This window comes from Pleurodeles waltl, chromosome 10 (assembly GCF_031143425.1).
Source record: "Pleurodeles waltl isolate 20211129_DDA chromosome 10, aPleWal1.hap1.20221129, whole genome shotgun sequence".
NCBI lineage: Eukaryota > Metazoa > Chordata > Amphibia > Caudata > Salamandridae > Pleurodeles > Pleurodeles waltl.
The window spans coordinates 327,461,860-327,481,416 of record NC_090449.1 but is presented as its reverse complement, the minus strand read 5'-3'; the positions used below and the strand labels follow the sequence as shown (position 1 = coordinate 327,481,416).

At 48.3% G+C, this 19,557-nt stretch overlaps 15 non-coding genes across 15 annotated transcripts; all 15 read left to right on the top strand.

Moving 5' to 3' along the window:
* The first annotated feature begins 1,287 nt into the window (after positions 1-1,287).
* TRNAP-UGG (transfer RNA proline (anticodon UGG)) lies at positions 1,288-1,359 on the top strand. The gene has a single exon. It is a non-coding gene; the product is annotated as a tRNA-Pro (tRNA).
* Positions 1,360-1,803: 444 nt separating this feature from the next.
* Positions 1,804-1,876, top strand: TRNAV-UAC (transfer RNA valine (anticodon UAC)). Its single transcript has one exon. It is a non-coding gene; the product is annotated as a tRNA-Val (tRNA).
* A 1,521-nt stretch (positions 1,877-3,397) lies between these two features.
* On the top strand, positions 3,398-3,470 carry TRNAV-AAC (transfer RNA valine (anticodon AAC)). The gene has a single exon. It is a non-coding gene; the product is annotated as a tRNA-Val (tRNA).
* Positions 3,471-4,806: 1,336 nt separating this feature from the next.
* On the top strand, positions 4,807-4,878 carry TRNAP-UGG (transfer RNA proline (anticodon UGG)). Its single transcript has one exon. It is a non-coding gene; the product is annotated as a tRNA-Pro (tRNA).
* Positions 4,879-5,322: 444 nt separating this feature from the next.
* TRNAV-UAC (transfer RNA valine (anticodon UAC)) lies at positions 5,323-5,395 on the top strand. Its single transcript has one exon. It is a non-coding gene; the product is annotated as a tRNA-Val (tRNA).
* Positions 5,396-6,916: 1,521 nt separating this feature from the next.
* On the top strand, positions 6,917-6,989 carry TRNAV-AAC (transfer RNA valine (anticodon AAC)). The gene has a single exon. It is a non-coding gene; the product is annotated as a tRNA-Val (tRNA).
* Positions 6,990-8,841: 1,852 nt separating this feature from the next.
* TRNAV-UAC (transfer RNA valine (anticodon UAC)) lies at positions 8,842-8,914 on the top strand. Its single transcript has one exon. It is a non-coding gene; the product is annotated as a tRNA-Val (tRNA).
* Positions 8,915-10,435: 1,521 nt separating this feature from the next.
* TRNAV-AAC (transfer RNA valine (anticodon AAC)) lies at positions 10,436-10,508 on the top strand. The gene has a single exon. It is a non-coding gene; the product is annotated as a tRNA-Val (tRNA).
* Positions 10,509-11,844: 1,336 nt separating this feature from the next.
* Positions 11,845-11,916, top strand: TRNAP-UGG (transfer RNA proline (anticodon UGG)). The gene has a single exon. It is a non-coding gene; the product is annotated as a tRNA-Pro (tRNA).
* A 2,038-nt stretch (positions 11,917-13,954) lies between these two features.
* TRNAV-AAC (transfer RNA valine (anticodon AAC)) lies at positions 13,955-14,027 on the top strand. Its single transcript has one exon. It is a non-coding gene; the product is annotated as a tRNA-Val (tRNA).
* A 1,334-nt stretch (positions 14,028-15,361) lies between these two features.
* On the top strand, positions 15,362-15,433 carry TRNAP-UGG (transfer RNA proline (anticodon UGG)). Its single transcript has one exon. It is a non-coding gene; the product is annotated as a tRNA-Pro (tRNA).
* Positions 15,434-15,877: 444 nt separating this feature from the next.
* Positions 15,878-15,950, top strand: TRNAV-UAC (transfer RNA valine (anticodon UAC)). The gene has a single exon. It is a non-coding gene; the product is annotated as a tRNA-Val (tRNA).
* Positions 15,951-17,471: 1,521 nt separating this feature from the next.
* TRNAV-AAC (transfer RNA valine (anticodon AAC)) lies at positions 17,472-17,544 on the top strand. Its single transcript has one exon. It is a non-coding gene; the product is annotated as a tRNA-Val (tRNA).
* A 1,335-nt stretch (positions 17,545-18,879) lies between these two features.
* On the top strand, positions 18,880-18,951 carry TRNAP-UGG (transfer RNA proline (anticodon UGG)). The gene has a single exon. It is a non-coding gene; the product is annotated as a tRNA-Pro (tRNA).
* Positions 18,952-19,395: 444 nt separating this feature from the next.
* On the top strand, positions 19,396-19,468 carry TRNAV-UAC (transfer RNA valine (anticodon UAC)). The gene has a single exon. It is a non-coding gene; the product is annotated as a tRNA-Val (tRNA).
* The last annotated feature ends 89 nt before the right edge of the window (positions 19,469-19,557 follow it).

The following is a 19,557-nucleotide window of genomic DNA, read 5'->3' as shown; positions in this document are numbered from 1 at the left end:
CAGGGATGGCCTTTAAAAACTTGTGACCTGTGTAAAACTTGTATTACTATTGCAGGCCGGTAAAAAGTTATCTGCATCTTTGCGTAGTCGTGCATGTGCCTGGTTTCTTATTCTGTTTTTTACTTTTTTTTTTCTTGGCCATGTTATATTGTGGGGCCTTTAAACCTGTCACCTTGATAGGAACATTGCAAGCGGCAGCATCGACAAGTGCAGACTGAGGAGTCAGACCTAAACACAGACTCAGCTGTCAGGATGGCCGAGTGGTCTAAGGCGGCAGCCTCAAGAGAGCTTGATCTTCAGTTAAGCTAAGCATCCTGGTTTGCTCATGTAGTTGTGGGTTCATATCGCACTTCTGATAGGTCTATTTTCTGCCCTTAAATCTTCCTCTGCTTGCACAGCCAGCTCCCCACAACACTATCTTTGCAAGCTGTTGTAGCATATGAAAAGAAATCCACCAACCCTCCGGCTGGGCCCTCAATCAGCATTCCATGTATTTCTGGAAGGGGCATCTCAGTCACGCCTTCTGTTAGAGCTGCACCTTATCACTGTAACTACCATGCTGGTTTCTACTTAAGCAGTTGATTCCATCGTTTGAAGTGAGGCTCTCCTGCCACTTTTGGGCAGAGAAGGCACTGCCCCTGCAACAACAACAGGCAGACAAGCTCAACCTGGGTTTCCTGGTTAGGTGGGCGGAGCAGAATGGCAATGGTCCCTCCTTGTGACTTGAAATTAACATGAAGAAGACAGAGAGGCAGCTGGGAGTAGGCAGTACCCATGCACCCCTGAACACTGTCTTGCGATTTTCACCCAATTCTGAAATGAGTCGGGAGGAAAGGAGGTGATTTTCCTATCGAAGGCCATTCTGGGAATTCAGCCACCCCGCGTCTCCCAGGTGAGTGTTTCAGGCCTGTGAGGCACTCATATAAATCTCGCCTGATCGAGCACTGAGCGAGCAATTGTGCTTGAATACAAGAGGCATGCTCCTCTGGCTCAGGCGCAAGAGATGGCAGGCCCTTCAGTGCTTCTGGTCTGGAAGTCTACGGTGCAAGGGCCCAGGTCCTGCGGAGGCGTACAACTACCAGAAAGGGTCTGCTTTTCTCATCAGCGCCACAGTTCAGCTTGCTAGCATAGGGCTTCTTGACTACCTCTTGCCTTGCTAGAGGCAAAAAAAAACCCCTTGGCACAAAACATCAATTGCTATGGCACGCTTAGAAGGAGAGTCTCCAAGTGGCCCTGCTTTTTCACAAAGACACTTCAGAAGATGTTTGAAAGGCTTTTGCAGCAGCAGGCTCGTTGGTCTAGGGGTATGATTCTCGCTTTGGGTGTGAGAGGTCCCGGGTTCAAATCCCGGACGAGCCCGTGCCTTCATAGGTTCGATCTGTTTTTAAACAGGAGTATTTCTGCTTTCCACTCTTGTAAGATGCCATGGTGGAATGCATTGCATGCTTTCTACTGGTGTCGAGGCAGTTCGGCATGATGAAGGAGTGCGGGATTTCTTTCTAACTGCTTTTTTGTGTTGGAGCAGCACTTCTCGTTGGAACATGAAATGCACAGTGCTTCTCCAAAGTAATTGCAGGGCTGGTTTTGAAATCACCTCTTGGAATGAAAGTGATCCCAGTTCCTTTCTTCCAAAGGAAGAGATCCTGTCAGAAAGGCTCAGCTTTGAGCGTCATGAATATTGTCCCTTAGTCCTTGCATTCCAGTCCAAAACATAGCCACATAAAGAAAGCAGGTGTGTCTGTTTCCAGTGCAGTGGTTCCAGTCCAATGCATAGCCACATGAAGCAAATAAGCAGGCATGTCTGTTTCTGTAGTGTAGTGGTTATCACGTTCGCCTTACACGCGAAAGGTCCCTGGTTCGAGGCCAGGCAGAAACAGCAAGTTGCTGTGCTTTATCACATTATTTGCATTTACCACCTCACCTGACAGGTAAATTGAAATTAAAGAGGCTGTGTCTATCCCTCACCATCGTGAGGTACTACGCTCCAAGGGCATCGGTCTCAACTCACCAAGAGAAGACGATACACCTTACGGCAGTCAGTTGCTCCCTTTTTTACCTTTCCATTGAAGCCTGGGCCTACTGTGGTCAAGCCAGCCAAGGAAGGAAGGTATGAGAGCGAAAATGGCTTTCCTACCTTCACCAAGAACATACACCTTGAGCAAAGAAAGGGCCAGACTTACAAGGCCCTATCGCCACCGGCACATCATCTTTAGTGACGCCCCGGTGGCACTATGTACTGTGCCGTATTTACAAGACGCCGTTCAACCACGTTTTGTGGCTTAACACCACCTTGTAAATACGGCCCCTTCACACGCAGCCCTTTCCCTGGAAGGGGCGTGCAATGGGCGTTGCTCTGGGTGGGCCACTGCAACACCATAGCATTTTGATGCTGCTCCAGTTTTACGAGTTTTTGTAAATCTGTGGCAGCGCCAAAATCCAAGCGCCATACAATGGGTGTCGTTATAGTGGAGAAACGAGCAGAAATGTTTTCATTTCTCCTCATTTTTGCTCTTTCTATGTGTGCTGCACGAACATATCGCCACTGAAGATTTCTGTTGTGCAGGAAGGTGTGCCTTCCTGAACAAAAACAATTTCCCCCTCCACGCAGCCATCCTTGTACCATGGCGCAAGGATGGCTGCGTTGGTGCTCGGCAGCTAATTTAGAGCTGGCGCAGAGGGAAGCACAGGGGTGCGCTGTATTCTACTAAATACGGCGCTTCCCTGCATTTTGAAAATGACTGAGTGCGAGGCTGCCAAATTTGGCAGAGCGTCTCACTCAGTCATCCTCTTGTAATTATGGGCCAAAAGGTCTAAAGGATAGAGGCGTTTTATGTCATGTTCGATGACGACCATGGAAATGACTCTAGTCATATTGCAGAAGAGAGAACCATGTGCATTTTCTTGCCTTGCGATGTATTCGCCCACTCTCTGCCCTCAACCCTAGGAGCAGGGTCTGAGCAGTGGTGCTTCTGTGCCCTCGCTCGTTGGTGTCCGGGTCCAAATCCCCAACACACCCTTTTTAGCAGAAAACACACAAATTTTACTCAAAATACACAAAGCTTGAAGATTCCTCATTCCACTCAAAGCATTGTTGTGCAAAATATTTTTAGCCTCAGGAGAAAAAAAGGATCACCATGCCTTGGCTTCCTTCCTGCTTGCTTTCAGTGTGCTCTGTGTGATGCTTTCACAGGCTCTGGTTTCAGGCATTTAGGCATCAGATATTTGTCTCTACCCGCAGCTGTGACTTTTCAGTACATCTGAGTGTACGCTTGCTGGCTGACAACGCTGCAATTTTCACACTTACTCCTCGCTTTGCGAGCAACTGCTGATCAAGTATAGAGGCAATCGGGCAAACATATGAGGGGAATTTTGCTCCTTCAGTCAAGCCCTCATGCTTGTTTCTGTAGTGTAGTGGTTATCACGTTCGCCTAACACGCGAAAGGTCCCCGGTTCGAGACCGGGCAGAAACAATGGGCAGTGTCTGCTTTTGTGTTTGCTCCCTAAAAGCTTAGTCTCACTCAGGGATGGCCTTTAAAAACTTGTGACCTGTGTAAAACTTGTATTACTATTGCAGGCCGGTAAAAAGTTATCTGCATCTTTGCGTAGTCGTGCATGTGCCTGGTTTCTTATTCTGTTTTTTACTTTTTTTTTTCTTGGCCATGTTATATTGTGGGGCCTTTAAACCTGTCACCTTGATAGGAACATTGCAAGCGGCAGCATCGACAAGTGCAGACTGAGGAGTCAGACCTAAACACAGACTCAGCTGTCAGGATGGCCGAGTGGTCTAAGGCGGCAGCCTCAAGAGAGCTTGATCTTCAGTTAAGCTAAGCATCCTGGTTTGCTCATGTAGTTGTGGGTTCATATCGCACTTCTGATAGGTCTATTTTCTGCCCTTAAATCTTCCTCTGCTTGCACAGCCAGCTCCCCACAACACTATCTTTGCAAGCTGCTGTAGCATATGAAAAGAAATCCACCAACCCTCCGGCTGGGCCCTCAATCAGCATTCCATGTATTTCTGGAAGGGGCATCTCAGTCACGCCTTCTGTTAGAGCTGCACCTTATCACTGTAACTACCATGCTGGTTTCTACTTAAGCAGTTGATTCCATCGTTTGAAGTGAGGCTCTCCTGCCACTTTTGGGCAGAGAAGGCACTGCCCCTGCAACAACAACAGGCAGACAAGCTCAACCTGGGTTTCCTGGTTAGGTGGGCGGAGCAGAATGGCAATGGTCCCTCCTTGTGACTTGAAATTAACATGAAGAAGACAGAGAGGCAGCTGGGAGTAGGCAGTACCCATGCACCCCTGAACACTGTCTTGCGATTTTCACCCAATTCTGAAATGAGTCGGGAGGAAAGGAGGTGATTTTCCTATCGAAGGCCATTCTGGGAATTCAGCCACCCCGCGTCTCCCAGGTGAGTGTTTCAGGCCTGTGAGGCACTCATATAAATCTCGCCTGATCGAGCACTGAGCGAGCAATTGTGCTTGAATACAAGAGGCATGCTCCTCTGGCTCAGGCGCAAGAGATGGCAGGCCCTTCAGTGCTTCTGGTCTGGAAGTCTACGGTGCAAGGGCCCAGGTCCTGCGGAGGCGTACAACTACCAGAAAGGGTCTGCTTTTCTCATCAGCGCCACAGTTCAGCTTGCTAGCATAGGGCTTCTTGACTACCTCTTGCCTTGCTAGAGGCAAAAAAAAAACCCTTGGCACAAAACATCAATTGCTATGGCACGCTTAGAAGGAGAGTCTCCAAGTGGCCCTGCTTTTTCACAAAGACACTTCAGAAGATGTTTGAAAGGCTTTTGCAGCAGCAGGCTCGTTGGTCTAGGGGTATGATTCTCGCTTTGGGTGTGAGAGGTCCCGGGTTCAAATCCCGGACGAGCCCGTGCCTTCATAGGTTCGATCTGTTTTTAAACAGGAGTATTTCTGCTTTCCACTCTTGTAAGATGCCATGGTGGAATGCATTGCATGCTTTCTACTGGTGTCGAGGCAGTTCGGCATGATGAAGGAGTGCGGGATTTCTTTCTAACTGCTTTTTTGTGTTGGAGCAGCACTTCTCGTTGGAACATGAAATGCACAGTGCTTCTCCAAAGTAATTGCAGGGCTGGTTTTGAAATCACCTCTTGGAATGAAAGTGATCCCAGTTCCTTTCTTCCAAAGGAAGAGATCCTGTCAGAAAGGCTCAGCTTTGAGCGTCATGAATATTGTCCCTTAGTCCTTGCATTCCAGTCCAAAGCATAGCCACATAAAGAAAGCAGGTGTGTCTGTTTCCAGTGCAGTGGTTCCAGTCCAATGCATAGCCACATGAAGCAAGTAAGCAGGCATGTCTGTTTCTATAGTGTAGTGGTTATCACGTTCGCCTTACACGCGAAAGGTCCCTGGTTCGAGGCCAGGCAGAAACAGCAAGTTGCTGTGCTTTATCACATTATTTGCATTTACCACCTCACCTGACAGGTAAATTGAAATTAAAGAGGCTGTGTCTATCCCTCACCATCGTGAGGTACTACGCTCCAAGGGCATCGGTCTCAACTCACCAAGAGAAGACGATACACCTTACAGCAGTCAGTTGCTCCCTTTTTGACCTTTCCATTGAAGCCTGGGCCTACTGTGGTCAAGCCAGCCAAGGAAGGAAGGTATGAGAGCGAAAATGGCTTTCCTACCTTCACCAAGAACATACACCTTGAGCAAAGAAAGGGCCAGACTTACAAGGCCCTATCGCCACCGGCACATCATCTTTAGTGACGCCCCGGTGGCACTATGTACTGTGCCGTATTTACAAGACGCCGTTCAACCACGTTTTGTGGCTTAACACCACCTTGTAAATACGGCCCCTTCACACGCAGCCCTTTCCCTGGAAGGGGCGTGCAATGGGCGTTGCTCTGGGTGGGCCACTGCAACACCATAGCATTTTGATGCTGCTCCAGTTTTACGAGTTTTTGAAAATCTGTGGCAGTGCCAAAAACCAAGCGCCATACAATGGGTGTCGTTATAGTGGAGAAACGAGCAGAAATGTTTTCATTTCTCCTCATTTTTGCTCTTTCTATGTGTGCTGCACGAACATATCGCCACTGAAGATTTCTGTTGTGCAGGAAGGTGTGCCTTCCTGAACAAAAACAATTTCCCCCTCCACGCAGCCATCCTTGTACCATGGCGCAAGGATGGCTGCGTTGGTGCTCGGCAGCTAATTTAGAGCTGGCGCAGAGGGAAGCACAGGGGTGCGCTGTATTCTACTAAATACGGCGCTTCCCTGCATTTTGAAAATGACTGAGTGCGAGGCTGCCAAATTTGGCAGAGCGTCTCACTCAGTCATCCTCTTGTAATTATGGGCCAAAAGGTCTAAAGGATAGAGGCGTTTTATGTCATGTTCGATGACGACCATGGAAATGACTCTAGTCATATTGCAGAAGAGAGAACCATGTGCATTTTCTTGCCTTGCGATGTATTCGCCCACTCTCTGCCCTCAACCCTAGGAGCAGGGTCTGAGCAGTGGTGCTTCTGTGCCCTCGCTCGTTGGTGTCCGGGTCCAAATCCCCAACACACCCTTTTTAGCAGAAAACACACAAATTTTACTCAAAATACACAAAGCTTGAAGATTCCTCATTCCACTCAAAGCATTGTTGTGCAAAATATTTTTAGCCTCAGGAGAAAAAAAGGATCACCATGCCTTGGCTTCCTTCCTGCTTGCTTTCAGTGTGCTCTGTGTGATGCTTTCACAGGCTCTGGTTTCAGGCATTTAGGCATCAGATATTTGTCTCTACCCGCAGCTGTGACTTTTCAGTACATCTGAGTGTACGCTTGCTGGCTGACAACGCTGCAATTTTCACACTTACTCCTCGCTTTGCGAGCAACTGCTGATCAAGTATAGAGGCAATCGGGCAAACATATGAGGGGAATTTTGCTCCTTCAGTCAAGCCCTCATGCTTGTTTCTGTAGTGTAGTGGTTATCACGTTCGCCTAACACGCGAAAGGTCCCCGGTTCGAGACCGGGCAGAAACAATGGGCAGTGTCTGCTTTTGTGTTTGCTCCCTAAAAGCTTAGTCTCACTCAGGGATGGCCTTTAAAAACTTGTGACCTGTGTAAAACTTGTATTACTATTGCAGGCCGGTAAAAAGTTATCTGCATCTTTGCGTAGTCGTGCATGTGCCTGGTTTCTTATTCTGTTTTTTACTTTTTTTTTTCTTGGCCATGTTATATTGTGGGGCCTTTAAACCTGTCACCTTGATAGGAACATTGCAAGCGGCAGCATCGACAAGTGCAGACTGAGGAGTCAGACCTAAACACAGACTCAGCTGTCAGGATGGCCGAGTGGTCTAAGGCGGCAGCCTCAAGAGAGCTTGATCTTCAGTTAAGCTAAGCATCCTGGTTTGCTCATGTAGTTGTGGGTTCATATCGCACTTCTGATAGGTCTATTTTCTGCCCTTAAATCTTCCTCTGCTTGCACAGCCAGCTCCCCACAACACTATCTTTGCAAGCTGCTGTAGCATATGAAAAGAAATCCACCAACCCTCCGGCTGGGCCCTCAATCAGCATTCCATGTATTTCTGGAAGGGGCATCTCAGTCACGCCTTCTGTTAGAGCTGCACCTTATCACTGTAACTACCATGCTGGTTTCTACTTAAGCAGTTGATTCCATCGTTTGAAGTGAGGCTCTCCTGCCACTTTTGGGCAGAGAAGGCACTGCCCCTGCAACAACAACAGGCAGACAAGCTCAACCTGGGTTTCCTGGTTAGGTGGGCGGAGCAGAATGGCAATGGTCCCTCCTTGTGACTTGAAATTAACATGAAGAAGACAGAGAGGCAGCTGGGAGTAGGCAGTACCCATGCACCCCTGAACACTGTCTTGCGATTTTCACCCAATTCTGAAATGAGTCGGGAGGAAAGGAGGTGATTTTCCTATCGAAGGCCATTCTGGGAATTCAGCCACCCCGCGTCTCCCAGGTGAGTGTTTCAGGCCTGTGAGGCACTCATATAAATCTCGCCTGATTGAGCACTGAGCAAGCAATTGTGCTTGAATACAAGAGGCATGCTCCTCTGGCTCAGGCGCAAGAGATGGCAGGCCCTTCAGTGCTTCTGGTCTGGAAGTCTACGGTGCAAGGGCCCAGGTCCTGCGGAGGCGTACAACTACCAGAAAGGGTCTGCTTTTCTCATCAGCGCCACAGTTCAGCTTGCTAGCATAGGGCTTCTTGACTACCTCTTGCCTTGCTAGAGGCAAAAAAAAAACCCTTGGCACAAAACATCAATTGCTATGGCACGCTTAGAAGGAGAGTCTCCAAGTGGCCCTGCTTTTTCACAAAGACACTTCAGAAGATGTTTGAAAGGCTTTTGCAGCAGCAGGCTCTTTGGTCTAGGGGTATGATTCTCGCTTTGGGTGTGAGAGGTCCCGGGTTCAAATCCCGGACGAGCCCGTGCCTTCATAGGTTCGATCTGTTTTTAAACAGGAGTATTTCTGCTTTCCACTCTTGTAAGATGCCATGGTGGAATGCATTGCATGCTTTCTACTGGTGTCGAGGCAGTTCGGCATGATGAAGGAGTGCGGGATTTCTTTCTAACTGCTTTTTTGTGTTGGAGCAGCACTTCTCGTTGGAACATGAAATGCACAGTGCTTCTCCAAAGTAATTGCAGGGCTGGTTTTGAAATCACCTCTTGGAATGAAAGTGATCCCAGTTCCTTTCTTCCAAAGGAAGAGATCCTGTCAGAAAGGCTCAGCTTTGAGCGTCATGAATATTGTCCCTTAGTCCTTGCATTCCAGTCCAAAGCATAGCCACATAAAGAAAGCAGGTGTGTCTGTTTCCAGTGCAGTGGTTCCAGTCCAATGCATAGCCACATGAAGCAAATAAGCAGGCATGTCTGTTTCTGTAGTGTAGTGGTTATCACGTTCGCCTTACACGCGAAAGGTCCCTGGTTCGAGGCCAGGCAGAAACAGCAAGTTGCTGTGCTTTATCACATTATTTGCATTTACTACCTCACCTGACAGGTAAATTGAAATTAAAGAGGCTGTGTCTATCCCTCACCATCGTGAGGTACTACGCTCCAAGGGCATCGGTCTCAACTCACCAAGAGAAGACGATACACCTTACGGCAGTCAGTTGCTCCCTTTTTGACCTTTCCATTGAAGCCTGGGCCTACTGTGGTCAAGCCAGCCAAGGAAGGAAGGTATGAGAGCGAAAATGGCTTTCCTACCTTCACCAAGAACATACACCTTGAGCAAAGAAAGGGCCAGACTTACAAGGCCCTATCGCCACCGGCACATCATCTTTAGTGACGCCCCGGTGGCACTATGTACTGTGCCGTATTTACAAGACGCCGTTCAACCACGTTTTGTGGCTTAACACCACCTTGTAAATACGGCCCCTTCACACGCAGCCCTTTCCCTGGAAGGGGCGTGCAATGGGCGTTGCTCTGGGTGGGCCACTGCAACACCATAGCATTTTGATGCTGCTCCAGTTTTACGAGTTTTTGTAAATCTGTGGCAGCGCCAAAATCCAAGCGCCATACAATGGGTGTCGTTATAGTGGAGAAACGAGCAGAAATGTTTTCATTTCTCCTCATTTTTGCTCTTTCTATGTGTGCTGCACGAACATATCGCCACTGAAGATTTCTGTTGTGCAGGAAGGTGTGCCTTCCTGAACAAAAACAATTTCCCCCTCCACGCAGCCATCCTTGTACCATGGCGCAAGGATGGCTGCGTTGGTGCTCGGCAGCTAATTTAGAGCTGGCGCAGAGGGAAGCACAGGGGTGCGCTGTATTCTACTAAATACGGCGCTTCCCTGCATTTTGAAAATGACTGAGTGCGAGGCTGCCAAATTTGGCAGAGCGTCTCACTCAGTCATCCTCTTGTAATTATGGGCCAAAAGGTCTAAAGGATAGAGACGTTTTATGTCATGTTCGATGACGACCATGGAAATGACTCTAGTCATATTGCAGAAGAGAGAACCATGTGCATTTTCTTGCCTTGCGATGTATTCGCCCACTCTCTGCCCTCAACCCTAGGAGCAGGGTCTGAGCAGTGGTGCTTCTGTGCCCTCGCTCGTTGGTGTCCGGGTCCAAATCCCCAACACACCCTTTTTAGCAGAAAACACACAAATTTTACTCAAAATACACAAAGCTTGAAGATTCCTCATTCCACTCAAAGCATTGTTGTGCAAAATATTTTTAGCCTCAGGAGAAAAAAAGGATCACCATGCCTTGGCTTCCTTCCTGCTTGCTTTCAGTGTGCTCTGTGTGATGCTTTCACAGGCTCTGGTTTCAGGCATTTAGGCATCAGATATTTGTCTCTACCCGCAGCTGTGACTTTTCAGTACATCTGAGTGTACGCTTGCTGGCTGACAACGCTGCAATTTTCACACTTACTCCTCGCTTTGCGAGCAACTGCTGATCAAGTATAGAGGCAATCGGGCAAACATATGAGGGGAATTTTGCTCCTTCAGTCAAGCCCTCATGCTTGTTTCTGTAGTGTAGTGGTTATCACGTTCGCCTAACACGCGAAAGGTCCCCGGTTCGAGACCGGGCAGAAACAATGGGCAGTGTCTGCTTTTGTGTTTGCTCCCTAAAAGCTTAGTCTCACTCAGGGATGGCCTTTAAAAACTTGTGACCTGTGTAAAACTTGTATTACTATTGCAGGCCGGTAAAAAGTTATCTGCATCTTTGCGTAGTCGTGCATGTGCCTGGTTTCTTATTCTGTTTTTTACTTTTTTTTTTCTTGGCCATGTTATATTGTGGGGCCTTTAAACCTGTCACCTTGATAGGAACATTGCAAGCGGCAGCATCGACAAGTGCAGACTGAGGAGTCAGACCTAAACACAGACTCAGCTGTCAGGATGGCCGAGTGGTCTAAGGCGGCAGCCTCAAGAGAGCTTGATCTTCAGTTAAGCTAAGCATCCTGGTTTGCTCATGTAGTTGTGGGTTCATATCGCACTTCTGATAGGTCTATTTTCTGCCCTTAAATCTTCCTCTGCTTGCACAGCCAGCTCCCCACAACACTATCTTTGCAAGCTGCTGTAGCATATGAAAAGAAATCCACCAACCCTCCGGCTGGGCCCTCAATCAGCATTCCATGTATTTCTGGAAGGGGCATCTCAGTCACGCCTTCTGTTAGAGCTGCACCTTATCACTGTAACTACCATGCTGGTTTCTACTTAAGCAGTTGATTCCATCGTTTGAAGTGAGGCTCTCCTGCCACTTTTGGGCAGAGAAGGCACTGCCCCTGCAACAACAACAGGCAGACAAGCTCAACCTGGGTTTCCTGGTTAGGTGGGCGGAGCAGAATGGCAATGGTCCCTCCTTGTGACTTGAAATTAACATGAAGAAGACAGAGAGGCAGCTGGGAGTAGGCAGTACCCATGCACCCCTGAACACTGTCTTGCGATTTTCACCCAATTCTGAAATGAGTCGGGAGGAAAGGAGGTGATTTTCCTATCGAAGGCCATTCTGGGAATTCAGCCACCCCGCGTCTCCCAGGTGAGTGTTTCAGGCCTGTGAGGCACTCATATAAATCTCGCCTGATCGAGCACTGAGCGAGCAATTGTGCTTGAATACAAGAGGCATGCTCCTCTGGCTCAGGCGCAAGAGATGGCAGGCCCTTCAGTGCTTCTGGTCTGGAAGTCTACGGTGCAAGGGCCCAGGTCCTGCGGAGGCGTACAACTACCAGAAAGGGTCTGCTTTTCTCATCAGCGCCACAGTTCAGCTTGCTAGCATAGGGCTTCTTGACTACCTCTTGCCTTGCTAGAGGCAAAAAAAAACCCCTTGGCACAAAACATCAATTGCTATGGCACGCTTAGAAGGAGAGTCTCCAAGTGGCCCTGCTTTTTCACAAAGACACTTCAGAAGATGTTTGAAAGGCTTTTGCAGCAGCAGGCTCGTTGGTCTAGGGGTATGATTCTCGCTTTGGGTGTGAGAGGTCCCGGGTTCAAATCCCGGACGAGCCCGTGCCTTCATAGGTTCGATCTGTTTTTAAACAGGAGTATTTCTGCTTTCCACTCTTGTAAGATGCCATGGTGGAATGCATTGCATGCTTTCTACTGGTGTCGAGGCAGTTCGGCATGATGAAGGAGTGCAGGATTTCTTTCTAACTGCTTTTTTGTGTTGGAGCAGCACTTCTCGTTGGAACATGAAATGCACAGTGCTTCTCCAAAGTAATTGCAGGGCTGGTTTTGAAATCACCTCTTGGAATGAAAGTGATCCCAGTTCCTTTCTTCCAAAGGAAGAGATCCTGTCAGAAAGGCTCAGCTTTGAGCGTCATGAATATTGTCCCTTAGTCCTTGCATTCCAGTCCAAAGCATAGCCACATAAAGAAAGCAGGTGTGTCTGTTTCCAGTGCAGTGGTTCCAGTCCAATGCATAGCCACATGAAGCAAGTAAGCAGGCATGTCTGTTTCTATAGTGTAGTGGTTATCACGTTCGCCTTACACGCGAACGGTCCCTGGTTCGAGGCCAGGCAGAAACAGCAAGTTGCTGTGCTTTATCACATTATTTGCATTTACCACCTCACCTGACAGGTAAATTGAAATTAAAGAGGCTGTGTCTATCCCTCACCATCGTGAGGTACTACGCTCCAAGGGCATCGGTCTCAACTCACCAAGAGAAGACGATACACCTTACGGCAGTCAGTTGCTCCCTTTTTGACCTTTCCATTGAAGCCTGGGCCTACTGTGGTCAAGCCAGCCAAGGAAGGAAGGTATGAGAGCGAAAATGGCTTTCCTACCTTCACCAAGAACATACACCTTGAGCAAAGAAAGGGCCAGACTTACAAGGCCCTATCGCCACCGGCACATCATCTTTAGTGACGCCCCGGTGGCACTATGTACTGTGCCGTATTTACAAGACGCCGTTCAACCACGTTTTGTGGCTTAACACCACCTTGTAAATACGGCCCCTTCACATGCAGCCCTTTCCCTGGAAGGGGCGTGCAATGGGCGTTGCTCTGGGTGGGCCACTGCAACACCATAGCATTTTGATGCGGCTCCAGTTTTACGAGTTTTTGTAAATCTGTGGCAGCGCCAAAAACCAAGCGCCATACAATGGGTGTCGTTATAGTGGAGAAACGAGCAGAAATGTTTTCATTTCTCCTCATTTTTGCTCTTTCTATGTGTGCTGCACGAACATATCGCCACTGAAGATTTCTGTTGTGCAGGAAGGTGTGCCTTCCTGAACAAAAACAATTTCCCCCTCCACGCAGCCATCCTTGTACCATGGCGCAAGGATGGCTGCGTTGGTGCTCGGCAGCTAATTTAGAGCTGGCGCAGAGGGAAGCACAGGGGTGCGCTGTATTCTACTAAATACGGCGCTTCCCTGCATTTTGAAAATGACTGAGTGCGAGGCTGCCAAATTTGGCAGAGCGTCTCACTCAGTCATCCTCTTGTAATTATGGGCCAAAAGGTCTAAAGGATAGAGGCGTTTTATGTCATGTTCGATGACGACCATGGAAATGACTCTAGTCATATTGCAGAAGAGAGAACCATGTGCATTTTCTTGCCTTGCGATGTATTCGCCCACTCTCTGCCCTCAACCCTAGGAGCAGGGTCTGAGCAGTGGTGCTTCTGTGCCCTCGCTCGTTGGTGTCCGGGTCCAAATCCCCAACACACCCTTTTTAGCAGAAAACACTCAAATTTTACTCAAAATTCACAAAGCTTGAAGATTCCTCATTCCACTCAAAGCATTGTTGTGCAAAATATTTTTAGCCTCAGGAGAAAAAAAGGATCACCATGCCTTGGCTTCCTTCCTGCTTGCTTTCAGTGTGCTCTGTGTGATGCTTTCACAGGCTCTGGTTTCAGGCATTTAGGCATCAGATATTTGTCTCTACCCGCAGCTGTGACTTTTCAGTACATCTGAGTGTACGCTTGCTGGCTGACAACGCTGCAATTTTCACACTTACTCCTCGCTTTGCGAGCAACTGCTGATCAAGTATAGAGGCAATCGGGCAAACATATGAGGGGAATTTTGCTCCTTCAGTCAAGCCCTCATGCTTGTTTCTGTAGTGTAGTTGTTATCACGTTCGCCTAACACGCGAAAGGTCCCCGGTTCGAGACCGGGCAGAAACAATGGGCAGTGTCTGCTTTTGTGTTTGCTCCCTAAAAGCTGAGTCTCTCAGGGATGGCCTTTAAAAACTTGTGACCTGTGTAAAACTTGTATTACTATTGCAGGCCGGTAAAAAGTTATCTGCATCTTTGCGTAGTCGTGCATGTGCCTGGTTTCTTATTCTGTTTTTTACATTTTTTTTTCTTGGCCATGTTATATTGTGGGGCCTTTAAACCTGTCACCTTGATAGGAACATTGCAAGCGGCAGCATCGACAAGTGCAGACTGAGGAGTCAGACCTAAACACAGACTCAGCTGTCAGGATGGCCGAGTGGTCTAAGGCGGCAGCCTCAAGAGAGCTTGATCTTCAGTTAAGCTAAGCATCCTGGTTTGCTCATGTAGTTGTGGGTTCATATCGCACTTCTGATAGGTCTATTTTCTGCCCTTAAATCTTCCTCTGCTTGCACAGCCAGCTCCCCACAACACTATCTTTGCAAGCTGCTGTAGCATATGAAAAGAAATCCACCAACCCTCCGGCTGGGCCCTCAATCAGCATTCCATGTATTTCTGGAAGGGGCATCTCAGTCACGCCTTCTGTTAGAGCTGCACCTTATCACTGTAACTACCATGCTGGTTTCTACTTAAGCAGTTGATTCCATCGTTTGAAGTGAGGCTCTCCTGCCACTTTTGGGCAGAGAAGGCACTGCCCCTGCAACAACAACAGGCAGACAAGCTCAACCTGGGTTTCCTGGTTAGGTGGGCGGAGCAGAATGGCAATGGTCCCTCCTTGTGACTTGAAATTAACATGAAGAAGACAGAGAGGCAGCTGGGAGTAGGCAGTACCCATGCACCCCTGAACACTGTCTTGCGATTTTCACCCAATTCTGAAATGAGTCGGGAGGAAAGGAGGTGATTTTCCTATCGAAGGCCATTCTGGGAATTCAGCCACCCCGCGTCTCCCAGGTGAGTGTTTCAGGCCTGTGAGGCACTCATATAAATCTCGCCTGATCGAGCACTGAGCGAGCAATTGTGCTTGAATACAAGAGGCATGCTCCTCTGGCTCAGGCGCAAGAGATGGCAGGCCCTTCAGTGCTTCTGGTCTGGAAGTCTACGGTGCAAGGGCCCAGGTCCTGCGGAGGCGTACAACTACCAGAAAGGGTCTGCTTTTCTCATCAGCGCCACAGTTCAGCTTGCTAGCATAGGGCTTCTTGACTACCTCTTGCCTTGCTAGAGGCAAAAAAAAAACCCTTGGCACAAAACATCAATTGCTATGGCACGCTTAGAAGGAGAGTCTCCAAGTGGCCCTGCTTTTTCACAAAGACACTTCAGAAGATGTTTGAAAGGCTTTTGCAGCAGCAGGCTCGTTGGTCTAGGGGTATGATTCTCGCTTTGGGTGTGAGAGGTCCCGGGTTCAAATCCCGGACGAGCCCGTGCCTTCATAGGTTCGATCTGTTTTTAAACAGGAGTATTTCTGCTTTCCACTCTTGTAAGATGCCATGGTGGAATGCATTGCATGCTTTCTACTGGTGTCGAGGCAGTTCGGCATGATGAAGGAGTGCGGGATTTCTTTCTAACTGCTTTTTTGTGTTGGAGCAGCACTTCTCGTTGGAACATGAAATGCACAGTGCTTCTCCAAAGTAATTGCAGGGCTGGTTTTGAAATCACCTCTTGGAATGAAAGTGATCCCAGTTCCTTTCTTCCAAAGGAAGAGATCCTGTCAGAAAGGCTCAGCTTTGAGCGTCATGAATATTGTCCCTTAGTCCTTGCATTCCAGTCCAAAGCATAGCCACATAAAGAAAGCAGGTGTGTCTGTTTCCAGTGCAGTGGTTCCAGTCCAATGTATAGCCACATGAAGCAAATAAGCAGGCATGTCTGTTTCTGTAGTGTAGTGGTTATCACGTTCGCCTTACACGCGAAAGGTCCCTGGTTCGAGGCCAGGCAGAAACAGCAAGTTGCTGTGCTTTATCACATTATTTGCATTTACCACCTCACCTGACAGGTAAATTGAAATTAAAGAGGCTGTGTCTATCCCTCACCATCGTGAGGTACTACGCTCCAAGGGCATCGGTCTCAACTCACCAAGAGAAGACGATACACCTTACGGCAGTCAGTTGCTCCCTTTTTGACCTTTCCATTGAAGCCTGGGCCTACTGTGGTCAAGCCAGCCAAGGAAGGAAGGTATGAGAGCGAAAATGGCTTTCCTACCTTCACCAAGAACATACACCTTGAGCAAAGAAAGGGCCAGACTTACAAGGCACTATCGCCACCGGCACATCATCTTTAGTGACGCCCCGGTGGCACTATGTACTGTGCCGTATTTACAAGACGCCGTTCAACCACGTTTTGTGGCTTAACACCACCTTGTAAATACGGCCCCTTCACACGCAGCCCTTTCCCTGGAAGGGGCGTGCAATGGGCGTTGCTCTGGGTGGGCCACTGCAACACCATAGCATTTTGATGCTGCTCCAGTTTTACGAGTTTTTGTAAATCTGTGGCAGCGCCAAAATCCAAGCGCCATACAATGGGTGTCGTTATAGTGGAGAAACGAGCAGAAATGTTTTCATTTCTCCTCATTTTTGCTCTTTCTATGTGTGCTGCACGAACATATCGCCACTGAAGATTTCTGTTGTGCAGGAAGGTGTGCCTTCCTGAACAAAAACAATTTCCCCCTCCACGCAGCCATCCTTGTACCATGGCGCAAGGATGGCTGCGTTGGTGCTCGGCAGCTAATTTAGAGCTGGCGCAGAGGGAAGCACAGGGGTGCGCTGTATTCTACTAAATACGGCGCTTCCCTGCATTTTGAAAATGACTGAGTGCGAGGCTGCCAAATTTGGCAGAGCGTCTCACTCAGTCATCCTCTTGTAATTATGGGCCAAAAGGTCTAAAGGATAGAGGCGTTTTATGTCATGTTCGATGACGACCATGGAAATGACTCTAGTCATATTGCAGAAGAGAGAACCATGTGCATTTTCTTGCCTTGCGATGTATTCGCCCACTCTCTGCCCTCAACCCTAGGAGCAGGGTCTGAGCAGTGGTGCTTCTGTGCCCTCGCTCGTTGGTGTCCGGGTCCAAATCCCCAACACACCCTTTTTAGCAGAAAACACACAAATTTTACTCAAAATACACAAAGCTTGAAGATTCCTCATTCCACTCAAAGCATTGTTGTGCAAAATATTTTTAGCCTCAGGAGAAAAAAAGGATCACCATGCCTTGGCTTCCTTCCTGCTTGCTTTCAGTGTGCTCTGTGTGATGCTTTCACAGGCTCTGGTTTCAGGCATTTAGGCATCAGATATTTGTCTCTACCCGCAGCTGTGACTTTTCAGTACATCTGAGTGTACGCTTGCTGGCTGACAACGCTGCAATTTTCACACTTACTCCTCGCTTTGCGAGCAACTGCTGATCAAGTATAGAGGCAATCGGGCAAACATATGAGGGGAATTTTGCTCCTTCAGTCAAGCCCTCATGCTTGTTTCTGTAGTGTAGTGGTTATCACGTTTGCCTAACACGCGAAAGGTCCCCGGTTCGAGACCGGGCAGAAACAATGGGCAGTGTCTGCTTTTGTGTTTGCTCCCTAAAAGCTTAGTCTCACTCAGGGATGGCCTTTAAAAACTTGTGACCTGTGTAAAACTTGTATTACTATTGCAGGCCGGTAAAAAGTTATCTGCATCTTTGCGTAGTCGTGCATGTGCCTGGTTTCTTATTCTGTTTTTTACTTTTTTTTTTCTTGGCCATGTTATATTGTGGGGCCTTTAAACCTGTCACCTTGATAGGAACATTGCAAGCGGCAGCATCGACAAGTGCAGACTGAGGAGTCAGACCTAAACACAGACTCAGCTGTCAGGATGGCCGAGTGGTCTAAGGCGGCAGCCTCAAGAGAGCTTGATCTTCAGTTAAGCTAAGCATCCTGGTTTGCTCATGTAGTTGTGGGTTCATATCGCACTTCTGATAGGTCTATTTTCTGCCCTTAAATCTTCCTCTGCTTGCACAGCCAGCTCCCCACAACACTATCTTTAAAGCTGCTGTAGCATATGAAAAGAAATCCACCAACCCTCCGGCTGGGCCCTCAATCAGCATTCCATGTATTTCTGGAAGGGGCATCTCAGTCACGCCTTCTGTTAGAGCTGCACCTTATCACTGTAACTACCATGCTGGTTTCTACTTAAGCAGTTGATTCCATCGTTTGAAGTGAGGCTCTCCTGCCACTTTTGGGCAGAGAAGGCACTGCCCCTGCAACAACAACAGGCAGACAAGCTCAACCTGGGTTTCCTGGTTAGGTGGGCGGAGCAGAATGGCAATGGTCCCTCCTTGTGACTTGAAATTAACATGAAGAAGACAGAGAGGCAGCTGGGAGTAGGCAGTACCCATGCACCCCTGAACACTGTCTTGCGATTTTCACCCAATTCTGAAATGAGTCGGGAGGAAAGGAGGTGATTTTCCTATCGAAGGCCATTCTGGGAATTCAGCCACCCCGCGTCTCCCAGGTGAGTGTTTCAGGCCTGTGAGGCACTCATATAAATCTCGCCTGATCGAGCACTGAGCGAGCAATTGTGCTTGAATACAAGAGGCATGCTCCTCTGGCTCAGGCGCAAGAGATGGCAGGCCCTTCAGTGCTTCTGGTCTGGAAGTCTACGGTGCAAGGGCCCAGGTCCTGCGGAGGCGTACAACTACCAGAAAGGGTCTGCTTTTCTCATCAGCGCCACAGTTCAGCTTGCTAGCATAGGGCTTCTTGACTACCTCTTGCCTTGCTAGAGGCAAAAAAAAAACCCTTGGCACAAAACATCAATTGCTATGGCACGCTTAGAAGGAGAGTCTCCAAGTGGCCCTGCTTTTTCACAAAGACACTTCAGAAGATGTTTGAAAGGCTTTTGCAGCAGCAGGCTCGTTGGTCTAGGGGTATGATTCTCGCTTTGGGTGTGAGAGGTCCCGGGTTCAAATCCCGGACGAGCCCGTGCCTTCATAGGTTCGATCTGTTTTTAAACAGGAGTATTTCTGCTTTCCACTCTTGTAAGATGCCATGGTGGAATGCATTGCATGCTTTCTACTGGTGTCGAGGCAGTTCGGCATGATGAAGGAGTGCGGGATTTCTTTCTAACTGCTTTTTTGTGTTGGAGCAGCACTTCTCGTTGGAACATGAAATGCACAGTGCTTCTCCAAAGTAATTGCAGGGCTGGTTTTGAAATCACCTCTTGGAATGAAAGTGATCCCAGTTCCTTTCTTCCAAAGGAAGAGATCCTGTCAGAAAGGCTCAGCTTTGAGCGTCATGAATATTGTCCCTTAGTCCTTGCATTCCAGTCCAAAGCATAGCCACATAAAGAAAGCAGGTGTGTCTGTTTCCAGTGCAGTGGTTCCAGTCCAATGCATAGCCACATGAAGCAAGTAAGCAGGCATGTCTGTTTCTATAGTGTAGTGGTTATCACGTTCGCCTTACACGCGAAAGGTCCCTGGTTCGAGGCCAGGCAGAAACAGCAAGTTGCTGTGCTTTATCACATTATTTGCATTTACCACCTCACCTGACAGGTAAATTGAAATTAAAGAGGCTGTGTCTATCCCTCAC